Source organism: Rousettus aegyptiacus, unplaced genomic scaffold (genome assembly GCF_014176215.1).
Source record: "Rousettus aegyptiacus isolate mRouAeg1 unplaced genomic scaffold, mRouAeg1.p scaffold_m13_p_3, whole genome shotgun sequence".
Taxonomy (NCBI): domain Eukaryota; kingdom Metazoa; phylum Chordata; class Mammalia; order Chiroptera; family Pteropodidae; genus Rousettus; species Rousettus aegyptiacus.
In genome coordinates, this window is record NW_023416306.1 from 172,107,616 (window position 1) to 172,132,710 (window position 25,095).

The window sequence follows — 25,095 nt, forward strand, 5'->3', positions numbered from 1 at the left end:
ATCTCCAGTCCCTTCTTCAGAAGCAGCCCTTCCGATCAATGGCTCCTGACCTCTAAAAGCATCTGCCCACACAACTGAGCAATTGCTCCTGGAAGTTTTTTGCTATTTTCATAGCCATACATATCAAAATTCAGTTCAGTCCAAGGATTTCATTAGCTTTTGACTTTCAGGGAGCAGAAACGAGCCGTCGTCGAATCAAGAGCCTTTTGTTCTGTCAGCTAATATCAAGGAGGGAGCTTCTTTAAAAAGAAACCGCGGTTATGCCATCATGAATAGTCATGACGGAGGTGAAGCGAGCGCTCTGTGCCGCCGAGCTTTCCAGAGGATGGACGGGGTGCAGATGAAGGGCAGCGGCATCAGAGGCGCGCTCTGGAAAAGGGCACAACCTCGAAAAAGACTGCTGGGAAGACCGCCTGGTCTGCCAGGTCCTCAGGAAAACAAACCTTTACCGTCACCCTTCGAGGCAGAAGAGCAAAGCAGGGACAGACCCGCCGCTCAGGGGACAATGCGAAGGAGCGTGGTACGGCGAGGAGGCGGAAGCAGGCTGCTCGACAGACGGAAGGGCCGCTGTGACGTGTAGTGATGTCGGCAAAGCACAGGCCATGTCTCCTGATAAGCTCAGCCCTTCGCCGGGACTCTGGGAAACACGGTGACACAGACGGGGGCAGGGGACAGCCGGTCACGGCACACTCTCATAGTCCCATGTGGACGGCCTCCGGCTCTAAGAACTACAGGAAGGCGTGAGCCTCTGGAGGTATTAGTTTCTCGTGGGTACCGTAACAAGTTATCACAACTGTGTGGCTTAGAACAACAGAACTTTATTCCCACGACCTGGAGGCTGGGAGTCAACGTGTTGTCAGGGCCTTCCTCCCTCCGAAGGCTTTCGGGGAGGGTCTTTCTTGGTCTCGTCCGGCTTCTGGTGGCTTCAGGCACTCCTTGGCTTGTGGCTGCATCACTCTAAACTCTGCCTCATGTCCCCATGGCCTCCCTCTGTGTCCGTGTGTCTCTCCTCTGTGTCTTCAATGGTACCTGTCATTGGATTTGGGGACCACTGGAATAACTCACAATGATCTCATCCTGAGATCCTTAACTATATCTGCAAATACCCTTTTTCCAAATAAGGTGACATTCACAGGCTTCGGGGATCAGGATGTGAACATAGCTTTTCTGAGGTTACCATTCAACCCAGCAGACGACCATAAACCACTTGCAGAATCTGCTGAGAGCTAATGACCCTATGCTGGGTGAAGTTCCCGGGAGCAGAGCTTGAGACAGGGATCCTTGTACAGGTGATCTATGGACTGCAGGTTAAGGACTGGTGACAACTAACCTAACACTTTTGGTCTCTCATCCCGCCCTGCACCTCGTCCTCCACCGAGAGGAAATGACTGGCGATGCTTGCGGGGAGCGCTGAGCGATCACGGAGCAATCCCCTTCTGACTGCCCGGCTGCGGACAGCGTGCGTCCCAGCCCGCTCTCTGCCCCGGGCCGGGGCCTGCCACCGTCCCACCAGGCTGCGACAGGGTGGCTGAAATGAATTCAAAGGGAAGTTCCTTTGGCCACAGATGTGTGACTCTTCTTTCTAATCAGCTTTTTGGTAATAAAGCTAACAGCTTCATCTCCACCTGTGCAACTCCTGTGGCTCTCAACTAGTCCTGAACTCAAGCGGCAAGGTGGAAGGATATTTACAAACCTCCTGAGAGCCCAAATCATCTCAAAAAAAAAACAAAAACAAAAACAAAAAAAACCCAGAGCGGCTCAAAGCATGATCTGTAGACCGTCCCCCAGTTCACAAACTGCTACCTGCCTGCTTGCCCCAGGATGTAATCAACACACGCGTCCTCCACTGATAAAGCTTGGTACGAAAGTCGGCTGACCTCGACGGCATGCGCGGTGACGGAGGTGCCCCGCATTCTGGCGCAAGCTCACCTCCCTGCAGGCTGACCCTGTGGGCAGCGCCCATGTCATCAGCTATCGACAAACCTGGGCCGGCTGAATCCGGGGAGAGTAACGAGATAGACAGCCGGGAGCTATGTGCAGGGCTCTCGCCTGAACACAGAGAACGGGTCACTGATCATAAGTTAAAAGGAAGCAACACTTGACTCAAGCTGAGGTAATGGTAACAAAAATCATTAACGGCTGAGTGTGCAGAGCCTTCGGCAGTGCAGAGGCCCCGTCGTGGGGAAGCAGGCGTGGCCTGGGGAGGGGCCGAGAGGTTCCTGTGGGGGGAGAACGAAGTGGACAGAAGGGGGGGGCGGCCCAAAGAGAAGCCCCGAGGGCTCACGGTGGGAGCGGGGTCTGGCCTGGCAGCTGTGTCGGGGTGGGTGTGTTTGAGAGCTGCTGGCGGCGTGGGGAGTTCAGCAGAGGCGGGTGGACTGCGAAGGGTCCCCCGCTTGCACCGTCCTCCCCTGGGCAGTCCTACGAGGTGCTCGCGTTTTCAAAAATTGTGAAAAACTAAGCTACTTCATCAGACATGGCTTTGCTGCATTTCCACTGTCCCCCTCCTGCCGTCCGATAGCTACGTTTAGTTTGGGGTGAGCTGGCTCCGTGGGTCTGGGTCAGTTGCTTCTGTGTGGTAGGGTGTCGCTAGCTTGCCCGGCGAGTCCAGGGTGCGGGGCCAGCAGTTTCAAGATGTAAGGTGACCTACTGTGCCTGGCAACAAAAGAATGTGCGGAGTTGGGGAGAAGCGAGGTTTGAAACACTTGAAGCCGGGAGCTAGTTGGTGGAAAGGTCTTCCAGGTACCAGAGGTGTGAGGTGTGAATGGAGGATTCAGCCCTTACCCACACCTAGTCAAAACGGAACAGACCCAGTAATGCAGAGAGCACGATTCTAAACACATCTCACACGCACGCGCACGTGCGCACACACGCATGCACACACACACATAATTTTGGGGGGCTAGGATCACATGAAATAGACTTGGTCAGCATTCCTGGGTCCTGTGCTAAAACCAACAGCAATACTGCACACAGCCGTCCACCTCCGGGGTCGCAGTCACGTGTTTGCTACGCCCCCGGCTATCGGAGCGCAAACTCGCACCCCCGACACAGTTAGACCGACGCCGTCCGGCATGCGAGACTGTCCCAGAAACGGCAAAACCGCCTCGGAAACGAGGCCCCCACACGTTTCCATCACGTCAAGGTACGAAGCATTACGACAACATGGCACAACGCAACACAGCGGCTGAAACCCGCGTGAATTATCCGTGTCCTAATATCAGATGAATTTCGTATATTCTTTCCAAATTGTTGATCACACCAAAATTCAAATAGATGAGAAAGCGATAACCTAATGGAAGTGAAACACGATGTAAAAGAAAGAAGACGGATGGGAAGCTTAAACATTAAACATTGAGAGAAGAAATGGCGTAGATGACAGAGGCCCTGTTCACAGCCCTGGCGGCCAAATCAAAGCCTCGACGGAAACGAGGAGCAGCAGCAAGGAAAAATCGCCTGGGACCTGGAGGAACAAGCCACACACCTGGGGAGACACCCACGACAGCCCCCAGCAGCGGCAGAAGGTAGGACGGGCGAGGACGCGGGGCCGCCTGGTCGGAGCGGCTGAGACCTGGAGGCAGGTGCAGATGCCTCTTAAAGGGGCCGCGTCCGCGAGCGGACTTCAGCGGTGACGGACCTGCTCGCTCTGAGCACCAGCGCCGATTGGGCGACGTGCAGGGGGCACCAGGGACTTACAGGGCGACACCGTCGGAGTGAGGGCCGCGGGGAGACTCGCTCTGTCCAGAAGTGCCGGGGGTGTCCACGGGTCCCTGTTGGGCCCTCCCTGCTCCCACTGCCCTGGACACTGCGCGCCATAGCCCTGACGTCATCAAACTGGATTAGACAGGTTGCTCGGCCCAGGAGTCCCTGAAGCCCCGCCTCCCCCAACCGTGGCCCCACCCAAGCCACACCCAGGTGCGTCTTGGCGAGTCAGGTGCTCCTTGCTGAGACTCGCACAGGTGGAGGCAGCTGTCCTCGGTTTCTGGTGTGGTCTTCCGAGGTGTCTATAAGCATAGCATCTGTGGATCACTTGCTGAATCTTCACAGGTGTTCCCGGAGGGGCAGAGGCTTGGGCTAAATTTGGCCTGCAGCTAAACCCCTCTCAGGACTGTGCCCCTGGACATTTACCTCACAAATCCACACTAAGAAGACTGGGAGACTTAGGAGCTTTGTTTAGTACATAGAAACAGACATGGAGAGGCAGCCAAAACGGGAAGACAAAGACGCAGAAACCATATGACAGAACAGAACAGAGATCCAGATATAATGGAGTCAAGTAATCTAACAGATGCAGAGTTCAAAACACTGTTTATAAAGATGCTCAACGAACTTTTGGGAAGTGTAGAGAACTCCAACAAAGAGATAAAAATGGAAATGGAAATTATAAAAGGGAACCAGTCTGAAATGAGAAACACATTATCTGAGATGAGAAGTATATTAAATGGAATAAACAAAGGAATAAACAAAGTGAATAAAGAAGAGGATCAAATGCCCTATCTAGAGGATGGGAAAGCCAAGGTCACACAATCAGAATGGCAAGAAAAAAGATACCAAGACTATAAAAATAATTTAAGGAGAATATGGGACACTATTAAGGCTCTAAATATTCATCTGATCAGCGTAACAGAAGAAAATCAAGATGTTGAACAATTGTTTGAAGAATTAATGATGGAAAACCTCCCTAACCTGGTAAAGGAAATGGACATAAAACTCCAGGAAGCTCAGAGAATTCCAAAAGTTAGGGATCCTCGGAGGCCCACACAAAGACACATCATAATTAAAATGCCAAGGATTAAATTCGAAGAAAGAATGTTAAAAGCAGCAAGAGAAAAACAAATAGTTACTTATAAGGGAACACCCATAAGACTGGAGGCTGATTTCACAAAAGAAACTATGTACGAGAGAAGGGCCTGCCTGGCAAAAGATATTCGACCAGATGACGACCCAGGATCTACAACCAAGAATAATTTATCCAGCAAAACTATCATGTAGAGTTGAAGGACAGATATGAAGAGCTTCCCAGACATAAATAAGCTAAAAGAATTTATCACCGCTAAGCCAGTATTACAGAAAACGTTGGAGGGGCTTCTTTAAGAAGAAAAAACATGTACCAAAAACAGGAATAAAGAGTGGTAACAACTATCAATAAGTACCTTAAATGGAAAAGAATTAAGTGTTCCAACAAAAAAATAGAGTGACTGAAAGCATAAGAAAACATGACCCCTACATAAGAAAAGGAAGGGGATGGAAAAAAATATTGCTTGGATGGACCTAGAAGGTATTTAAGTCAGACAGAAAGAGAAACACTGTATGGTTTCACTTATATGCAGAATCTAAGGAGTCAAAAGAACAAACGAATCAAAAACAGACTCACAAATATAGTGGACGATTTGATGACCGACAGAGGGGAGGAGGCCTGGGGGGCTGAGAGAATGGGGTGAAGGGTTAAAGAAGTACAAATTAGTAACTGATGGGTGGTCATGGGGCTGGGGAGCACGGCATAGGGAATGCAGTCAGCATTAATACGCTGGCTAGGTGGAGGGTCAGGAGGGGGAGGGGGCAATTGGGGGGGGATCGTTTCACGAACTATATAGATGTCTAACCAATGTACTGTATACTCGAAACTAATTAAAATTTAAAAAATAAAAATAAGAAAAATTTTAAAAAGCGATGCAAACAGAAAAATAACATTAAAAATTATATCACAATGCTCTAAAAATTCTTATGGTTGAAATCATGAAGATAAGGAAAAGACTCATGACAGCCAAGAAAAATAGATAATGAAACTTAAAACCGTAGCGATAAAGAAGATCATGAGGATCAAGACAGTCCCAGACAGGAAACGCAGCAGCGGCAGATGAGCCGGGGAAGAGGCCGGCCGTCGTGCCGCAGGACGTGGCGAGGGCCAGCAGCAGCCGCCGCTCACGCAGCTGCTGACGTCGCCCTGTGCCATAACCTCTCACTGTGGCCGGTTAAACGAGCAATCACGTTTCAACTCGGCAGTTTCGACCTGAGCGATTATGTGGGTGGCGGTACTGTCATTTATAGAGATGCAAGGACTGGGCAAATTACGTTAAAATTATTTTTAAAGTAATTTTCAAAGTAATATATAAACCATTTTGAAACAAAATTGTTCTGAAAAGCCTACAATGGAAAGCGGAGGTCCGCTCCCCGTTCGCCCTCCCCCCGGGACCCCACCCCTGCCCCCCGCTGCACACGGCGACCGCTTCCGACTCTTGGCAGTTTCCGAAAAGCAGGCCTAGACAGCTCTGCACGAATTTCCCGTGGACTACCGCCTTCCTGCGAGATGAAGAGGTCGCTACTTCGCCACCAGCGACCCCACTTCTGCTTCCCTCTCCTCTCGTTGAGTTTGCGATGAATCTTGGTTAACCTAGTGACCAGCGCTTCCGTCGTTAAGGGTAAGCGAGCGCTGCTCCGCGCTGCGCCCAGAGGCGAACCTCTGCAAGCCGCGCCTGACAACTTCCAGTTATTGTTAGTAATTGTCTTGCACTTACATTTGCATTGCTTTTGTTTTATAAAGTTTTTTTTCCTGAGGTCTCCATCAGATCCTTCGAATGCCAAACAATATTTTCAAAACCCTCCGATGCAGTGGCTCCCCCAGGAACTCCCCGGAACCCCGCCTCCCGCGGCCTCGCACCCTTCCGCGCCCACCGGGGATTCCTCTCACCGCATCCCTCTCTTAGAACCCCGTTTCCTAGACCCCACGTCTCCGTCTTGCTTGGTCTGGCCTCTGTTTTGCAGCAGCACATCCTCACGGGGACATGGCACATCCTCACGGGGACGTGGCACATCCTCACGGGGACATGGCACATCCTCACGGGGACGTGGCACATCCTCACGGGGACATGGCACATCCTCACGGGGACGTGGCACATCCCGGCGAGGACGCTGGCGGGTGCGCCCGCTGCCGCAGCTGCTCTGAGGAGTTCCAGTCAAAGGAAGAACGCGGGGACCCCGGACCCAGCCATCTGCTCCCCGGCTCGTATCCAGGGGAAGTGCTTTCACGGGTGTGGAAAAGGACACGTGTGAGGGGGGTCGCTGTGACACTACTCGTGTACTTGTGCGCGAAGCCTTCTGATTTCTGCAGATAACCTTATCACTTCACTAAACTCTCTTACTAGCAGTTGTTTTAGTCGATTCTTGGGTTTTCTAAGTAGGTGATTATATCGTCAACGGATAGGCAGAGTTTTCCTTCCTCTTCCTAGTTTCGTGCATCTAACTGCTTCCTCTCGTCTGACTGGCGAATGCCTTCGGTGCCAGGTTAAATGGCAGTGGGGACAATGGCCGCGCTCGTCTCGCCCTGCCTTCGCAGGACTATGGGCCTCACGTTCCACTTATTTTAAATTCTATTAGACAGTTGGATTTCTCTTTTGCTTTTTGATTGAGGTGTAACTCGCGTGAAGTATGAACGTCCTAAAAGTAGAGCTGGAAAAGGTTCTACACGTGCACACGCCCAGATCCGAGCACGGGATTTCCAGCACCCCACGAGGCTCGCCGGGCCCCTCTCAGCCACAACCTCCCTCAAAGAGAACCACCGGTCGGACGCCACTGGTCAGCCTGGTCTCTTCTGGAACTTCACGTAAGCGGAATTTTACGACACGTAGTCTCGCGTCTGGCCGCTTCCACGTGACATTATTTCTGCGGCGTTGCTGGTTCCCACTGTCACACACTGTGCCCAGAGGCTCATGAGCACACCCAGTGTGTCTAGCCACTCTGTCGCTGGCAGACATTTGGGGAATTTCCAGTTTGGGGCTATTATACACAAAGCCATTAAGAACACTTTTGTGTGCGTTCTTTTAACGGACGTGCTATGCGTTCCATTAGGTATAGGTGCAAAGCCACGGGGGCTGCGTGCCTTAGTCACCGCAGAGCCGTTTCCGAAGCAGCATTGATTTACACGTCCAGGCGCTCCGTTTCCTCACCAGCGTGTGGGCTTTCCGGTCCTTCGAGCTTCCGCCACCGCAGCGGGAGCGGGGGTTCCTGCGCTTTTATGTTGCATTTCCCCGAAGAGCGAGGACTTGAACACCTGCTCATGTGATTATCGGTCGTTTGAATGTTATCTTTTGTGAAGTGTCTGTTCAAATCTTTTGCCTATTTAAAAAATGGTGCGGCCTTTTTCTTGATTTGCTCTGTGCATTTAAATTTTTCATAGATAATGTAAAACTATACTCCAAAAAGTTTACATCAATTTACCCCCAAATTCCTTTCAAAATTTATGAAATACTTTCCAATGTTGCATAGCATCTATTTAATGTTTGCCAACACGGCAGGGGTCAAATGGCATTTCACTATTACTCTAGGTTTAACTTTCTTTTTAAAATTGTGTACTAATTCATATATACATGTATACACACTCAAGAGTGCGTATAAAATATGTGTGTGCGATTAAAGGAACAGGACCAAACCCCAGTGTTCCTGTGGCTCAGGTTAAGGCGCAGAACTTTGCCAGACCTTGGAAGCCCCTGTGCACCTCTCCGGCGGCAGCTACCGCCCTGCCCTTGGTTGTCATTTCGGGTGAGCCGTGGGGGCGGGAGGCACGAAGAGCCGCAGCAAAAACACGCGCTGTGGCGTTCAGGAATGAGCGTTTCCTCGGAGGCCGGCGGGGCGGCTCCTGCCGTGCGTGCCCGCTCTGGATGCCCGACGCCTCGCGACTTAGTTTCCCCATCGCGGTGGCATCTCGCCTTGTGTGTGGCTGAGCTGTGTCACTGGCGCCCCTGGGTGCCAGCCGGCAGGAACGGGAAGGGCACCCTGAAGCCTTAGACCCAGACCCAGAAGCAGCCGTCGCTTCTCCTGAGGCTCCGGAAGCCAGGCCCTCGCCACAGGGCCACACGCAGCCTCAGGGGAGGGTGAGATGTGCGGTCCGACCGCACGGCCGCACGCCCAGGTACGGCCGTCACCACGGCGCAGGGGGTCGGGTTCTGGTGGACAGAGCCCGCCATGCTCCCTCGCTTTCCTCACCCCGGTGCGTTCCTCTCGACAACATCTCTCAGGAAACACAACAAACGAAACCCGCACGGCCAGCACACGCCGGCTGCGTAAGCGAAGGGCGCCACGACCGCTGTCCGACTGGCGGGTTCCAGGGCGACACGCACCACGGCCGAGGGTCCGCGCCACAGCCTGGCTCAGGGGCCCCTTCGCAGGCGCTCCTCCCGGGCAAGGCCAGCGAGCAGCCGAGCAGGAAAAGTTCACACAGCAGGCCCCAGACTGGACCCTCGGAAGGGTCTGCCTGCAGGGCCGGCCTCGGCGGGTGTCTGGGAACCTGGGTTTCGGGAGGGCGCCCCCCGCCCCCGATCCCTGAATGATGATGGCCCTTTGTGCATAAACTGTTCAAATTCTGGTTTATGCTGAAAACCTGCCCTGCTTCTGGAACTCTGGAAGTCGTGCCAGGCAGAGGGTGCCTTGGTGACCGGCCTCCAGCAGGAGCCCTGGGCGCTGTCTCTAATGGGCTTCCTTGGTTGACATACGTCACATGCGCCGTCACGCATCTGACGCTGGAGGAGTTAAGTGTGTCCTGGTGGTTCCACACAGAGAGGCCCACACCCAGTGTCCTCCAGGCTCTGCCCCTCCGCTTTCTCCTCTCCTGAGTTTGCTGTGTGTCCTTTCACCGTAATAAAGCACAACCTTGGGTACAAGCACATGCTGAGTTCCGAGTCCTCCCAGTGAGTCACCAAACCTGGGGTGACCCCCACACAGCAGGGTAATGAAGGTGCCCTGGGAAACACAGGGGTCCTCGTCACTGGAGCATTTGGCTGGACCGCAGGGGGTTCTGGCTCAGCACGCCTCCCGGGCATGGTGTCGAGATGCGAGGGATTTGCTGTTTTCTTAGCTCACCTCGCCGCACCTCCTGCCCTCGGGAGCAGGTCAGAGCAGAACGTGTCTGCAGGCTCCCAGTTAACGCAGGTGGCTGAGGATGCCGAGAGGCCAGGAAACCCAGGAAACGCGTGAGAACGTGGTCCAGGAAAACCAAGCGGCGTGGGAATCTGGGCCAGAGCGACCAGGGCAGCGGTTCCCAGCGAGACGCAACTCCACGGCAGCGGGCTGGGGCAGGGCTGTGACCCCGGGGCCATGCGCCACCTCCCCCGGGGTGCCGTCTCTGCCAGCATCGGCTCTCCCGCTCCCTGTACTGCCAGCCTTGGTTCCTCTCTCGTAGCTCCCAGAGAAAGGGTACCTGGAAGGTACACTGTCTGAGACCTTACGTGTCCCCAAATGTCTCTCTCTTACCACCGTATTTGACGGATACTTTGCATGGGTTAGAAGACACAGGCTAGAAGACACGTTTTCTCAGAATTTTGATAGTATTGTTCTCTTTCCTTTAACAAATTTTTATTGAGAACTTAACACAGGCCTGGCACTGCCTCTAACACGTCAGTGCGCGACAGAGACTCCGACACACAGCGACGAAGTCAAGGAGCTTGGTTCCAGCTCCGTGCTGGCGGGGAAGTCCGAAGCTTTGTGGGTCTCCACTCCCCCGTGGGCCCTCCTCCTCTCTAAGCTGGTAGGGCCTTGTCTTCACCCCAAGAGCTCTAGAGGGGCGCGATGCTGTGCCTTGTCTGGTTTGTCTTCACCTGTTTTGCTGGGTGCTTGGTGGGCTTATTTCCTCCATGAACTCATGTCCTTTCGTCCTGGACATTTTTCTCAAATACGCTGTGGACGATGTCCTCCTCCTGTGTTTGGATGTTGGCCTTTAGGGTGGCCCTTCCTTCTCTCTTATTCGACTATGATTCCACTTTGTCTTGTTTCTCTTTCTGTAAGATTTTCATGGTTTTCTCTTCCAACATAGGCTTTTGTTTTAAAATTTTCAGTTTCTGGCATAGTCTCTTTTCTCCAACATTGCTTTTTTCCGTTTTTTGGTTTTTTTTTATCTCTAAAACTCACATTTAGAGGCTTTTCTCAGGTGCAAGGATAACCCTTGCTTGTCTGCTTATAATTAAGAGCTGGGGACTAATGAGCTGTTTGGAAGACCTGCAAACACGGTTTTCAGGACTTCTGGACCTAAGGGCTCACTGTAGCCTGATACATGTGGGCCATTTGTCAAGAAAACTCTTATGCTTTATCTCAGGAACCATTGGATTCTCCAGAAGAGAATTTTCTCAAATTTCTGCATGGAGAGTGAAGGTTTGATTGTCAGTGTTCTGGCAGAAATTTGAGAAAAGCCTAGTGGGGAGAAAAGAATGGGGATCCCGGCACTAGTAATCACGTGCTCACTTAACCCCCATTTTCAAATACCACTTGTGATCTTAGTTTGGTTTCGTATCCCCTGCACAGCAATGTTTGTTTTGCCTTTTCCTGAGAACAAGCTTTTAGACTTCTGCTAGGATAGGGAATCTAGATTTCCAAGGACGTACGTAGGGTAAACTCCAAGAAGTGGGATTGCTGGATTGAAATGTACGTTGTAGATTCGTATTAGATACTGCCAAATTGTTCTCTATTGAATTTGTATGAATTTATACCACCAGCAGCAATACATGAGATTATCTTTTTCCTCATAACTTGAAACAGTTATCAAATTTTCTGACTTTGAAAAAAGGTGACAAATATTTTATCTATGCTATTTTAATTTACATTTTCCCTTAAACTTGAGATTGAGTACCTTTTCATGGTTGAGAGACATGTTTCCATTCGTTTCCTCTTAGGTGTTTGCTCCATCATTTGCCCATTGGAGTGTTGGTTTTTCTTTGATTTCTAGCAGCTCTTTACTTTTTCCTGTTTGTTTGTTGATTTTGCTTATGGTGGTCTATCCGAAAAAGAAAAGCTTTTCTAAAACAAAGCAAACACTTATTTTCTGTGCAAAGATGATTCAGAGAATTTATATGAAGGCCGGAGAGGACAGCAGAGAAGGGAGCGTCCAGTGTCGCCAGGGCCCCCGTCCTATGGGGAGGCGAGCAGAGGGGGCGGGTGACCCGGCATCCACTGTGGGCGCAGCCTGAGTCCCACCACATCTGAGTCTGAGGGTGTTAGAAACGGGGAGAATTAGACTCACCTGTGCCGAAATGTTTCCTTGTCTATTTTCGTTTTGTTTTGTTTTGTTCTGGAGGGAGAGGTCCCTGCAAGGCCCCTTCCCAGGCTGAGGAGGGACCAAAATGCCATCACAGTAGTAGGGACCAAGCATCTCAAGAATCGAGAGGAGGGAATTTTGAAATGCGGTCAAATATCTTCTGCGGCTCCCGAGTCTTGCGTTATATTGAGAAAGACCTTCTACACTGACATCACTAAAAATGTCTCCGCACTGCTCCGATTATTTTTTAATTTTTATGTTTCAATCTTTCATCCATTTGGAATTTTCCCCCAGATGGCTACCCAGTTGTCTGAATCCTACTTATCGAACGTTCATCTTTTACTTACAGATTTTAAAACTTTTTTAAAAAGTCGCATATGAAATTCTTAAAAGTTTATTTGGGGTTATTTCTGGAATTCTTATTCTGTTCTGTTGATCTGTCTACTCATGTGCCTGCACTATTTTTAATTTTGTGATATCTTTCAATAGTTGATAGAAGTGATTCTCCATTTTTTTCTTTTTAGAATTTCATGTCTTTTCTTGTTTGATTTTTAGTTTTTCCACTTGAATCCTGAAATCACCTTGTCTAATTTCCAAACATCATTTGGAATTCAATGGAACCACATTAAAGTTACAGATTAATCGGGAAGAACTAAAACCTTTCCGAGGCCGAGTCTTTCGAGAACACGGTGTGCCTCGCCACTTGTTTAGCTGCTCTTCTGAGTCCTTCCATAGCATTTCAACGTTTTTGCATAAAGATCTTGCAGTTCTTATGAAGTATATTCCTGGGCATTTTATCTTATTCATAGCTGTTGTAAGTGGAGCCTTCCATATGTCTAACAAGTTGTGGCTTGTATATATAAAATATATTGACATCTGTAATTTTGTACCCAGCTTTCTTACTGAATTCTCTTTTTTTTTTGTAAGTTTTTTTCCATTCATTCTCTTCCTTTTCTTAAGGAAATAGTATCATTTGCAAGTGATGATAATTTCACTTTTTCCAATCTGCATATTTTCCACATCTGAAATTCACCTGATTACCTATAGCATCTGTATTAGTTTCTTAGGGCTACTGTAACAAACTTTCACAAATTAGGTGACTTGAACAGTAGACATTGATCGTGTCAGTTCTGGAAGCTAGAAGTCTGAAATCAAGGTACTTGGGCAAGGCCATGTCCTCTCTTAATTGTGTAGAACAGCAGTCTCCAACCTGCGTGGCACCAGGACCCGGTGCTCCTATGAGAACCTGATGCCTGATGATCTGAGGTGGAGCTGAGGCTGCAATGCCAGCATTAGGGAGACATTGCTGACAGATGAAGCTTCGCTCACTTGCCCGCTGCTCACCTCCTGCTGTGTGGCCTGGTTCCTAAGGGGCCACGGACGGGTACCTGTTCACAGCCCAGGGATTTGAGACCCCCGTTGTAGAGGAGACCCCTTCCTTGCCTCTTCCCAGCTTCTGGTGGTGGCTGGCAATCCTGGGTGTTTCTCGCTTGCAGCTGCAGCACTTTGGTTGCTGTCTCTAAGTCACATGGTGCCCTCGCCTCATGACTGTGTATCTCTTATCAGAACATCAGCCATATTGGATTAGGGCTCACCCTAACGATGTCCTCTTAATTTGAGTACATTTGCAAAGGCTGTATTTCCAATCAAGGCCACATTCATAGGTAGCAGGGGTTAGAACTCTGACATATCTTTTGGGGGAACACAAGTCAATCCATAACAGCATCGCGATGCTTTCCCTCATCTTTATGCATCTTGAAGACCAGACTTTATAGCAGGAACCCAGGGAATATTTGTTTGTTTTGAGGAAGTGTCTATGAAACCCTTAAGGTTATATGTAAAATTTGGTATGTGTATGTATTTGGGTTGGGGAATGGGGTTTGAAGCTCTCATGAGGTTATCAAAGGGGTCTATTACCCACTAAAAATTTAAGAATTGCTTATGCAGACCAAAAAAATAAGCAATTCATTATCAAGTTCAAAAATAATAATTATAGGTCTATCAGTTTTATTAGAACGGGGATGATTAAAGACTTTGACTACTATATATTTATATAGTATATTTCCATTTACAAAGAGCTTTTACATACATTTTGTCTTCTGAGCCTTTTCACATACATAAGAGGTATGTAATACTTTAGGCCCAAGAAAATAGGTTCTGAGAGGTTACTCTCTAAAGTGAATAAGAAATGAAGTCAGTTCTCAGATGCAGGGCTTAAACCTGTGTGTTTTACCTTTTCAGAAATGAGATCATATTATATATATTCATTAGCAACTCACTGTTTTTTAGTCAATAGATTTTGGGCCTCTTTCCATGTCAGTATCTACGGATTTACTTTTTAACAGACGCAACGTATGGCATTTCCATAACTTACCTAATTCCATGTTGATTCGTACTGAGGTAATTTCTAATTTATCACTACTAAGGACAATGCTTCTGTGAAAATCCTTATACACATACACTTTGGACCTTTGTGAGAGCAGGTTCCCAGGATTGGAGTTGCTCAGTCAAATTGCATAACTACAATATGTATTTTGACAGTGATTGTCAAGTTGCCCTCCAAATAATAACAATTCATATTCCTATCAATAGAGAAAAAGTGCCTGTTTCTTAATATTTTTGACAACATAAAAATCTGTGGAACTGTATTATCTATTTTATATTGATAACTGATAAGTGATAGTAAAACTTGTTTGTTTTAATTTGTATTCATTATTAGAAAAGTTGAGCATCTTGGAGTGGGCAAGTTCTTTCCAGGTTTAACAAGAAACTCAGAAGTCATAAACAAAAAGTCTGATAAATACGCCTTTCATGAATTGCTTGCTCATGTCCTTTCCGTTTTTTTCCTACTGGGTTATTTTTCCTTTCTAATTGATTTGGAGAAGCATTTTTATTTTTAGGGATGTTAGTCCCTTGCCATATGTGTTATAAATATTTTTCCAAGTTTGTTGTCTTCTTAAATGGTGTTTTGTGCCATGCAAGATATAAAATAAAAATATCCTATGGCTTGAGTTCTGGGCTATGTTTAGAAAAGCCTTCCCCATTTCATTACAAATATATTTATTCAAGTAGTTTCTTTTTGGACTCTTATGGTTAATTTTATATTTGTCTTCGATCTATCTGCAGTTTATTTTGGAATGAGGAGGGAAACAGGAATCAATATTTATTATAAATGGCTAGTTTATTAAATTAACCCCGCCATCTTTATCAAATGTCAATTTTTACTGGGGTCTAATTCGGTACTCTATCATAGTCCATCAATTTTTTTTATTCTATTGATATTTTAATTAAAGAGGTTTTATAATACATATCAATATTTGAGAGAAGGGTCCTCTTCCTTCCGACATTACTTTTGTTTTTCAGAATTTTCCACAGTGATTCTTATACTTCTAAATTCAATTTAGAATAATTTTATTTATTTATTATTATTATTTTTGCCTGCAGCATTTGGTCTTCCTAGGTGGTCTCTCATCCAAGTACTAACCAGGCCTGACCCTGCTCAGCTTCCAAGATCAGATGGGATTAGACTCGTTCAGGGTGGCATGGCCGTAGACCACAGACTGTGGCTCCACTGGGGCACAAACCCAGAACCTTCTGCATGTTAGAATAATTTTAACAAGTTCTTTTTTGGGGAGAGAGATGCAATTATATTGTAACATGACTGTCATCGTAGCAGTAACTAACATGTGTCATATCACATAATTATCATTTTTTCTAGTAGTAGGAACAATTAAAATTTATCCTCTTAGCAAGTTTAATGTCTATAATACAGTTTTGTTGTCTATAATCCTTGTACTGTGCATTAGATCTCCAGGACTTACCTGCTAGTTGCAATAACCCTACTGCTCCACCCCCAGCCCCTGCTGACTCCCACTCGCTCTGGCTTTTTTTTCTATTTCGAGTTCAGTTCTTTAAAATCCCACATATTAAGAGATACTGTACAGTATTTATCTTTCTCTGTCTGACTTATCTCACTAATTTCGACAAGTTCTAAGAAAATTCTGTTGATTTAGATTTGGATTGTATTCAATTCAAACATTACTTCAGAAGGAATTGGGATTTTTACAATGTTGTCTCCATTTTTTTAATTTAGTTTCTTCATAGAGTTTTACAACATGCTTCAAATAGTTTCTGAAAACTGTCTAGGTATATTCAGAGACGCTGTGCAGCTCCACCCCAGGGGGCGCCATTCACACCAGTCCCGCAGAGTAAAAGCCCCCACTTCCCTGTGATGGGTACCGGCAACCTTGAGTTTATTCCCGTATCTTGTTATTGTGAGTGTGGTATTTTCTTTTGCTCTGTTTAAATTAGTTTTTATTTTGACATGAGAAAGTTACCGATGTTTGAATATTAATTTTATAACCTGGTCCCCTATTACGCTATCTTATTGTTTAAGAGCTTTTCAGTTGATCCTTTTAAATGTTTTCCAACATATAGTCCTAAATAATAATTTCACTATGAATTTTCATTTACCGCACTAGCTAGCACTTTCAATACAACATTAAGTAATGGGATCATGAACAGAACTCATGTTGTCTTTTTTTGTTTGTTTATTGAGGTAACATTGGTTAGTTATATAATTTTCAGGTGTACATTATAATTTGACATCTATATATTCTATTGCGTTTACCAAAGTCCTTTTTCCTCCAGCTACCATATATTTGATCCCCTTTACCCACTTCGCCCTCCCCCCGTCCCTCTATATTTGACCCCCTGTAAAGGTTACCACAGCTTCTTTATCCAGTCATCTATTGTAGGACCCTTCGGTTGTTTCCCTGTCCCGGCCACTGTGAGTAATGCTGCTATGAACATCAGAGTGCAAATATCTTTTTGGATATGGGTTTTCAAGTCTTTAGGGTAAAAATACCCAGTAGAGGGATTGCTGGATCACATGGTAGATCAATTCTTAGTGTTTTGAGGAACCTCCGTACTGTCCCAATTTGCAGTCCCACCAGAAGTGCATTTCTCCGCATCCTCTCCAACACCTGTTATTGCTTGTCCTGTTGATTATAGCTATTCTAATAGATGTGAGATGGTATCTTGTTGTGGTTTTGATTTGCATTTCCCTAACAGCTAGCGATGCTGAGCATCTTTTCATATATTTGTTGGCCATTTGTATGTCCTCTAGTCATGTCATGTCTTTTGACCTTAAGTCCAATGTTCTTTTTTGGGTATATGTTCAATCCACTGAACAGTTACTGAGTACCAATTACTATAAAACTGCTCGATATGAAAGACACGGTAAAAAGAACAATTGTTCAATGACCAAATTCGTAATCTTTTCTTATTCCAATAAACAGATCTAGAGCCACAACAAGTATCCAGTTGATCATTCTTATGCTGTTAAAACCTCTCCAGCAAATTCAATAGTCCATCCTACTAAATAAAGATTAGGGAAGTGTTTTGTTTTTTGGGGAGAGGGAACTGGACTGAGCTGGGACTAAGGAAGTACCAATGGACATGCTAACTATTTACCTGAAAGCCAAATACATAAAATAAGGGGCTGAGCCCTCACAACCCCAAAAGCTGGAAGCAGAGCTATCTGAAAGCACAGCGACGTGACCCTAAGGCAGGGTTTAACCTCAGAGGGAAGGTCTGGGAAAAGCAAGCACGAATGAGCACGTTTTTAAGTATGTGAGCTACGATCACGTGGCGCTGACCATCTAGTGAGACGAGGCAGCAACGTGATCGATGCCACAGCAGTTCAGTATTAGTGCAAAGTGCTGAAAGCTGGGGAATGTTCCTGGCAGTCATCCGGCAGAAATATACCGACTGCCTACTGAAGGTCCAGCCCCAGTGCAGATACAAAATGCTGAACGAAAAGGGCAGCATCCCTGCTCTCAGGGAACTTATAGTCCACGTGGGGAGGGGAAGCTACTTAGGTAAACATACGAGTGTGCGTGGATATGTAATGAATATGTTAGACACTGTGTTACGTACTGTAAAGGGAATTATCAGTGCTAAGAAAATCATAACGTGCGATCATTTAGATTTGGGGTGTCAGGGAAGGCCTCCCAGCCTTGAAGTTGAAACTTGAGGGATGAACAGGCAGCGTAAAGCGCATACCTGGCAGAGGTGTGCTCTTAGTTAAGGTTTAAAGGACGAGGCAGCATTCTATCCCCTCCAAAGAGCAGAGGGAACAGGAATCCAGCTTATGTGAAGGCACGAAAGTACAGGTGCGACAGGCAGGAGGAACCACGAGTACGACAGCTCGGCAAGGGACATGTAGGAACGGAAACACCAGGAAGCGACAGGGGAAAAAAGATAAAAACGTGAGGAAGATGGAAAAGGAGAAAGCTAGAAATTCAGTTCGGGGTATGTTAAGCATTTACTATGTGCTTCACGATTTAAGAGAGGATTCTTCTAATTCCAAAGAGTAAAAGGAATGGTTCCTCCCTCAGTGAACATCAAGCCTAACCAGGGTGGTGACAGACACATTCTCTATTTACAATAATCTTCAGAGAACACTCCCTACCCTGCCCTGGACTAGAGCTTTTTAAGATCATACACTTACTTTTCCAAATAGTAACTGCTAAACGAACTTTAAAACAGCTGAGTGCAGGTCACTTCCTGGCACAGGCCCCCAAACGCTGCAGATGTCAATGGCTAGAGATCCCTCGGCCTCACGGGCTCCTCGGTGTGGGCCAGGCCCTCCCGGGGACCGAGCGCTGTGCCTCTAACCGTGCGCGAGCGGCACACGGCTTTTCTCTCTCCACACTGCTACCAGCTCTTTTCAATCTCTTCCCCCCTCCCTGTTTAAGGCTCTCAGAAAGAAGTTAGAAATTGTTACTGAGGCTATTAAGCTTGAACGTCCTCACCCTAATCTCTAAAGAGATAAAACCCACAGTACTGATTGGGCTGCTTGAACAGGCTGTCATTGAACAGAGAAATGGAGCTTAACCATGAAAAATGAAGCTAGCGTGAGTTGTCTACAAAAGCGATGTCTTAATTAGGGCCGGGTTCTAAGAATGCGCTAATAACTCAACTGGCTCTGTGTCTGTGAGTGACAGATGTCACAGCCCGTGCCAACTGAGTCTCATCTTCCTTCTATATTTTTTCCTTCATTACTATGGCTTGGAGTCTACCTGTCTTATCCCTAGGTTCAAAGCCAATGAAGACGGCACACCGTGGACTTGGATTTATACGCGAGGTGGGAGGCAGCTGTGAGTCGTCTGAGGCTGGGACCCAAGGGCTGGGGAGCAGGTGGAGGTGTTTCGCTTTTAATTGGAGAGAGAGAGTAGTTCTGCTGACGACGACCGGGAGCAGCACCGCGGAGCTCGGGCAGAACTGCGCGTGGCGTGTGCCTGTGCCGCGCTGTCCCCGCTCGGCTCCGTTCACGTGGCATGGGAGAGGCCGCGCTGTGGGTGTGGGGGCGTGTCCTGCCCCGGGGAACCGGTAACATGGCTGCAGCGCCGTGTCCTAGAGGGACTTACTGCGTGAGCACGGTGGAGAAATTCGTTTGGAAAAGACAGACCACTCCCTTCGACCCTAGAAGAGCGTAAGGCTTCAGACGGAGGTAAAAACGCAGGCAGAACCGGAATCGGAGGGCGGTTCGCGCCTACGGCAGAGTCCCGCCTGCTTGGTTCTCGGAGCCCTTAGTGTCTCAGGAATTTCTTCATGTCACCCTTAGCCCAAAGAATACCTAACGGTTCCATTCACCAGCTATGTCCAGACAACCGAGTATCCATTCCCAATAATTAAGTAGCTGTTCAAGAGCTATACTGGGCACTATACAGAGTTTGATCCAGTTGATTTAACAGCGCATACGATTTACCCATTTAAAGTGTATAATTCAGTGGTTTTCGGCACATTCAGAACTGTGCAACGATTCACACAATCAGTGTTAGAACACGTGGTCACCCCCCCTCCCACGCGTTAGCAGTCTCTCTTCCCTACCGGCCCCCCATCTCCAGGCAACCACTGGCCTGTTTTCTCTCTCTACAGACTTGCCTGTTCCTGACCCTCCATATAAATGGAAGCACACAACACGTGGCCTTCTGCGTCCGTCTTTCCTTTGGCATAATGTTCTCAAGGTCAATCCATGTCGTAGCATGTGTCAGTACTTCATCCATTTTTACAGCTGAATAATGTTCCATCGTATGGACATACCACATTTGTTTATCCATTCATCAGGTAATGGGCATTTGGTATGTTGCTACTTTTTGGCTACTGTGGCTATGAACATTCACGGATAAGCTTTTGTGTGGACGTGTTTTCAGTTCTCTTGTGTACATACCTAGGAGTGGAACTGCTGGTCATATGGTACCTGTTCGAACATTTGAGGAATGCCAGACCACTTGCCAAAGTGGCCGCACTGTTTAACATCTCTCCTAGCAGTGTATGAGGTTTGAATTCCCCACATGCTCCACTAGCTATTATCTGTCTTTTTGATGACAGCCATCCTAGTAGAAGTGAAGTGGCATTTTATGACGGTTTTGATTTGCATTTCTCTGAAGACAGTGATGTTGAGCATCTTTTCATGTGCTTACTGGCCATTTGTGTATCTTTGGAGAAATGTCTATTCAGATGTCTTTGCCCATTTTAAATTTAGGTTGTTTTTAGAGTTGTAGGAGTTCTTTCTATAGTCTATATACAAGTACCTTATCAGATGTATGATTTGCAAATACTTTCTCCCATTCTATCGGTTGTCTCTTCTAGTTTTGAGGGTTTTTAAATTAAATTTTAAAAAATACATTTGTTTCACTTGAATTGCTATTCTTCCTCCTTTAATAATAATGTATAGTTTAAAAACAGGTATTTAAAAAATTTTACTCCAAAATGTTTCTCTTTTGAAATCTGAATTCAAATTTTGTTTCTGCTAATACCTAGCTTGAGAGTAGTAACGTAGACAAGTCATTTCATTACACTTAAGTTTTCTCTTTTGTAAAATGGGGATAATGGTTTCTACTTCATAAGGTGGTACGTGGAAATCGGAGCAGACGTAAGCACTTGGCATAATGCACACACGGTACGCAGGTGCCAACAAAGGTGCTGTATTTGAAGACCTTAAAAGAGCTTCAAGAAGCTCTCATATTTCAAGATACGTGTGAAATCAAGTATTGCACCCCCTTCATAATGACTACTTAAGAAGGAATAAGCTTTGTCCATGATCAACTTGTATCTAAAAACATGTCATCGTTTGGCAATCCTAATGATGTGTCAGCTTCGCCATTCTGCAGATCTGAGGCAGAAAGTGGGAGTGCTGCCTTAAGGACACTATGTGATGGGATGTTTTCCAAATTTGTTTTCAGGTCCCAAGGAAGTACTGAATCACAATGTAATAATAGAACGAGCTCATCCAACAAGATAAATCTGAGAGATTGGTTACTTCGCAAAGTGAGTCAGTAAAGATTGCAAATGTGGTTCCTACAGATACCCACCTATGCTTATTTCTCTTTGGCAGGTCACCGTGGCAAACTCGTTCTCCTCAAAGTTTAAAAACCAAACAAACATGCTTTTTTGCATCTTAATGAATTAATCTCTGAATCTGAAAAACAATATGTTTGACCTAAAGAGACTACTCCACACGTATTAAGTTTCAAAAAAATAAATGGTATGCTCTTCTCCCCAAACCCCTGGACGTCCCACTTCATACTCACCCCCTTGGTCGTGGTATCTGGGCTGCGAACACCATCTATCGGCTAATAACGTCCAAACACAGGTCGCCAGCTGAGACTTCTCTACAGACTTAATTATTCAACTGCCTCCAAATGCCTAACAGACATCTCACGCCCAAACATTCAAAACGGAACTCCCGTTTTCCTTTCAAAGCCTGCTCTTCCCTAGCCTTCTCATCTCAGCAAGCGGTATCTCCATCCTCCATTTGAAACCTAATGTCTTTGCTTTGGTCTACTTTGGAATCATTTCCGATTCCTCCGTTTCTCCCACAAGTCACATGTAATCTGCTGGGAAATCCTAGTGGCTTTACCTTCAGGATATAGCTAGGATTCTCTGACCTCTCTGTCTCAACTGCTACCGCCCCTAGTCCAGGCCTCCACTGCCTTTGGCCTGGAATACTGCAGTTAGCCTCCGAGGTGGCCTCCCCTTCCACTCTTGCTTCCCTTAGTCTACCATCAACCCAGCAAACACACGGATTCTTAAACCCTACACTGGCCCACGTGCTGTTCCTGGAACATGTTGGCACACTCTTGCCTTGGGGGCTCTGCCATGGCTCTTCCCCAGACCCTCCCATGGTCCACTGCCTCGCCTTTTTCAAGTCTTTGCTGCAATGTGACCTTCTCAGTGAGGTTAATCTTGACCACCATATTTTAAACTGCAAACTACCCAACATACTCCCAATCCCCCTTACCTTGCTCTACTTCTCTTAGCATAATCACTATTGTTTACTTCTTTGTGTTTGTTGCTTAACCTCTGTCTTCTCCTTGCAAGAATATAAACTCCATGAGTGAGGGATTTTTGTTCGTTGATGCATCCCAAAGGCTAGAACAGAGTGGTGCATGTGGGCACTCAGATAAATATTTGAGGATACAAAGAATTTGAACGAGGCCCCTCGCATCCTTGAATGTGCATGTAATCTGGGTGAAGGGCAGTAAGTACATACTAAAGGATAAACATCAATACAAGACAATTAGCATATGCCGACAAATACCAAAAGCAGGTAATGTTTTTGGATATTACACATAACAGACAAAAGCTCGGAGATGTGCTCCAGAGGTTTAGAGAGGTAATTTTTAAATTTAGGGGGAAGGTAGTCACGCCTATTTGAAAATGTGATGAAACCTATAGACTCTGATGATAATGAACATGTGCATAAAATTTTGAATACAGTTATAAGGATTTCAAACACTCCTTGAAGCCAGCTATGAATTCTAAATTGAGAATCCTAGGTTTCAAATATAGTTTAATCCCTGGGGCCTGGGAAAGGCTTGGTGAAGCTGGGACTTAAACTAGTTCTTAAAGAACAGGCTATGAAGGGAAAACAGAGGGAAGAAGGTTCTTTTCAAGCAAGAGAAAGAGCTAAGGGTGACAGCAGAACAGTTTGACTGGAATGCAGGATTTATGCAATACTTACGAACAGGGTGAGAATTGCTTGGTGTATGACTTAAATACTACAGATATTGCAAGTCGCTTAAAAGTTTTTGGGCAAGAGAATATAATGTCTGAAGTGTTATTAAAATTAATTTGGAAGTTGTTTATAGAAGCAAAGTTGAGGAAAAGTGAAATTAAGGAAATTATTCATAACTCCATTATATAATGATTCAAATTTGAAGAAAAGGAAAGGGAACTGACAAGGTTTAGAGGATGATGAATTTGAGGCACAAATCCAATTAGAAATTCCTGGTTTGAAACTGAACATCAGAAATGAACTTCAGGTCAGGCCCAGTTATATAAATTCGAGTGTTATCTACTGGATCCTCGAGTGTAGGGAAAAAAACTACAAGACACAAAATATTAGGAACAGATTATTCGAAGGCTTTGGATGGGACAAAGTGAACAGCCTATTATTATTGTGATCACAATAAAATACGTTGACTTGATATAGAATAAAACTTAAAAGAATACTTGAGGAATACAGGTATTATGGGTAATTGAGAGTTGTGGTTGAGGGCTAATACATTTTTTGTCTTAATATTTGCTTGCTATTTTCTCCAAGAAGTATCATCATACTTTTTTCCCCTTGATAACTAGGGACCACAGCTGAATTATTTTTAGATGATTCAGGGTGTCACTATCCCTCAAGGTGATCATTATGAACACGTATTTTCAATGTAAAATACCACAGTTATAGAAAAACTGGGATAAATCCATGGTGATCACAAAAGACATCCTAGTATTTAAAAAGACTTCTGATATCTATTTGACTTTTAGGTAAACGCAGATAGCATCAAAAAATAATAAAAATTTTAAATATTTAGGGATTAAGTAGCGTTTGACTCTAGCGCTTTTTTTGCCAACATGTACAGTTACAGGACGTTAGTGTCAAACGCATTATTACGTCATCGGCAGTGCTTCTGCCCGAGTCGACTTGCTTTGTTACACCTAAGACGTCTATGATTTAGACTCCTCTTACTTTGGAACTTACCTCCCTCCACTCCTTTTGTGACCCTCCAACTGTGATCTGAACTTAGAGGAATAGCTCATTCTTGCTGTAACAAATGTTGGGTCCCCCAGCCCCAAATTCTATCAGAACGTTTCTGTCATTTTAAAAGCGTTCTTATTCCAGTGCAACGTGCCAAGCGACCCAGGCATAAAAACGGTAACTGTTTAATCTTCAATGCATGTGCCCGTCCTTACATATCTAGACACAGCACAGTAAACAATATCGCAGATTTCACTTGAGTCTTTTCTTTAAATCAGTGGTCTCTCTCTCTCTCTCTTTTTTACGGGCTCTTACTAAACGCTTGAGCAAGAAGGGAATCCCGCTTAGACTCGGTCTCTGGTTCCAAACGCCAGTCGCCTCTCCTCCCCGCTTTCCCCGCAAAAGCCGGCGAAGACAAACTTAGACAGAAGGGACGCCACAACCCACCTTCCTTGAAATGAGCCGGTGCTCACCGTGATGGGCGTTCAGATGCGGGACTTGCAGACTGAGTCTCCGCTCCCTCCATCCCGCCTAAAACAACGGCGAGGCGGAAACCCAGGGTCCTTCGGTACCTTCTCGGAAACCGACTCCGGGCGGCGCGGAGCCGGGCCCCCGACCGAGGCGCGGGACGGCCGAGGGGAGTCCCGGCGGAGAGGCCCGGCCCTCGCGGAGGCAGGACGGCCGGGCCGCGCGCTCGGCTCCCGGCGGCGCTCTCCCTCCGCCCGCCGGTCCGGGGCGCCTCAGGGCGGGCGGCTCGGAGCCCGCCGCGCGGCCGGCCCTCACGCCTCTGCCCCGGCCCGGGCGGCCGCACCGCCGGCCTCACGCGGGCGGGGCCGGCCTCACCTGCGCCGCGGCGGGGCCGCCCCGAGCCGCGCCCAGGGGAGGAGCCTGGGGCGCCCGGCGGCGCGGAGCCGGCCAGGTGAGCGCGCCTGCGCAGTCGGACCGCGCAAGCCCGCCCCTCCCCCTCGCCGGCCTCCGCGGGGCGGCCCGCGAGGGGGCGGGGCCAGGAGGACGCGGCGGGGGAGCGCGGCGCCCGCGACGG

The 25,095-nt window shown here is 46.9% G+C and overlaps 1 pseudogene; it reads right to left on the minus strand.

Annotated features, from left to right (window-relative positions):
• Positions 1-15,448: 15,448 nt before the first annotated feature.
• Positions 15,449-15,567, minus strand: LOC118600925 (annotated as a pseudogene).
• Between the last annotated feature and the right edge of the window lie 9,528 nt (positions 15,568-25,095).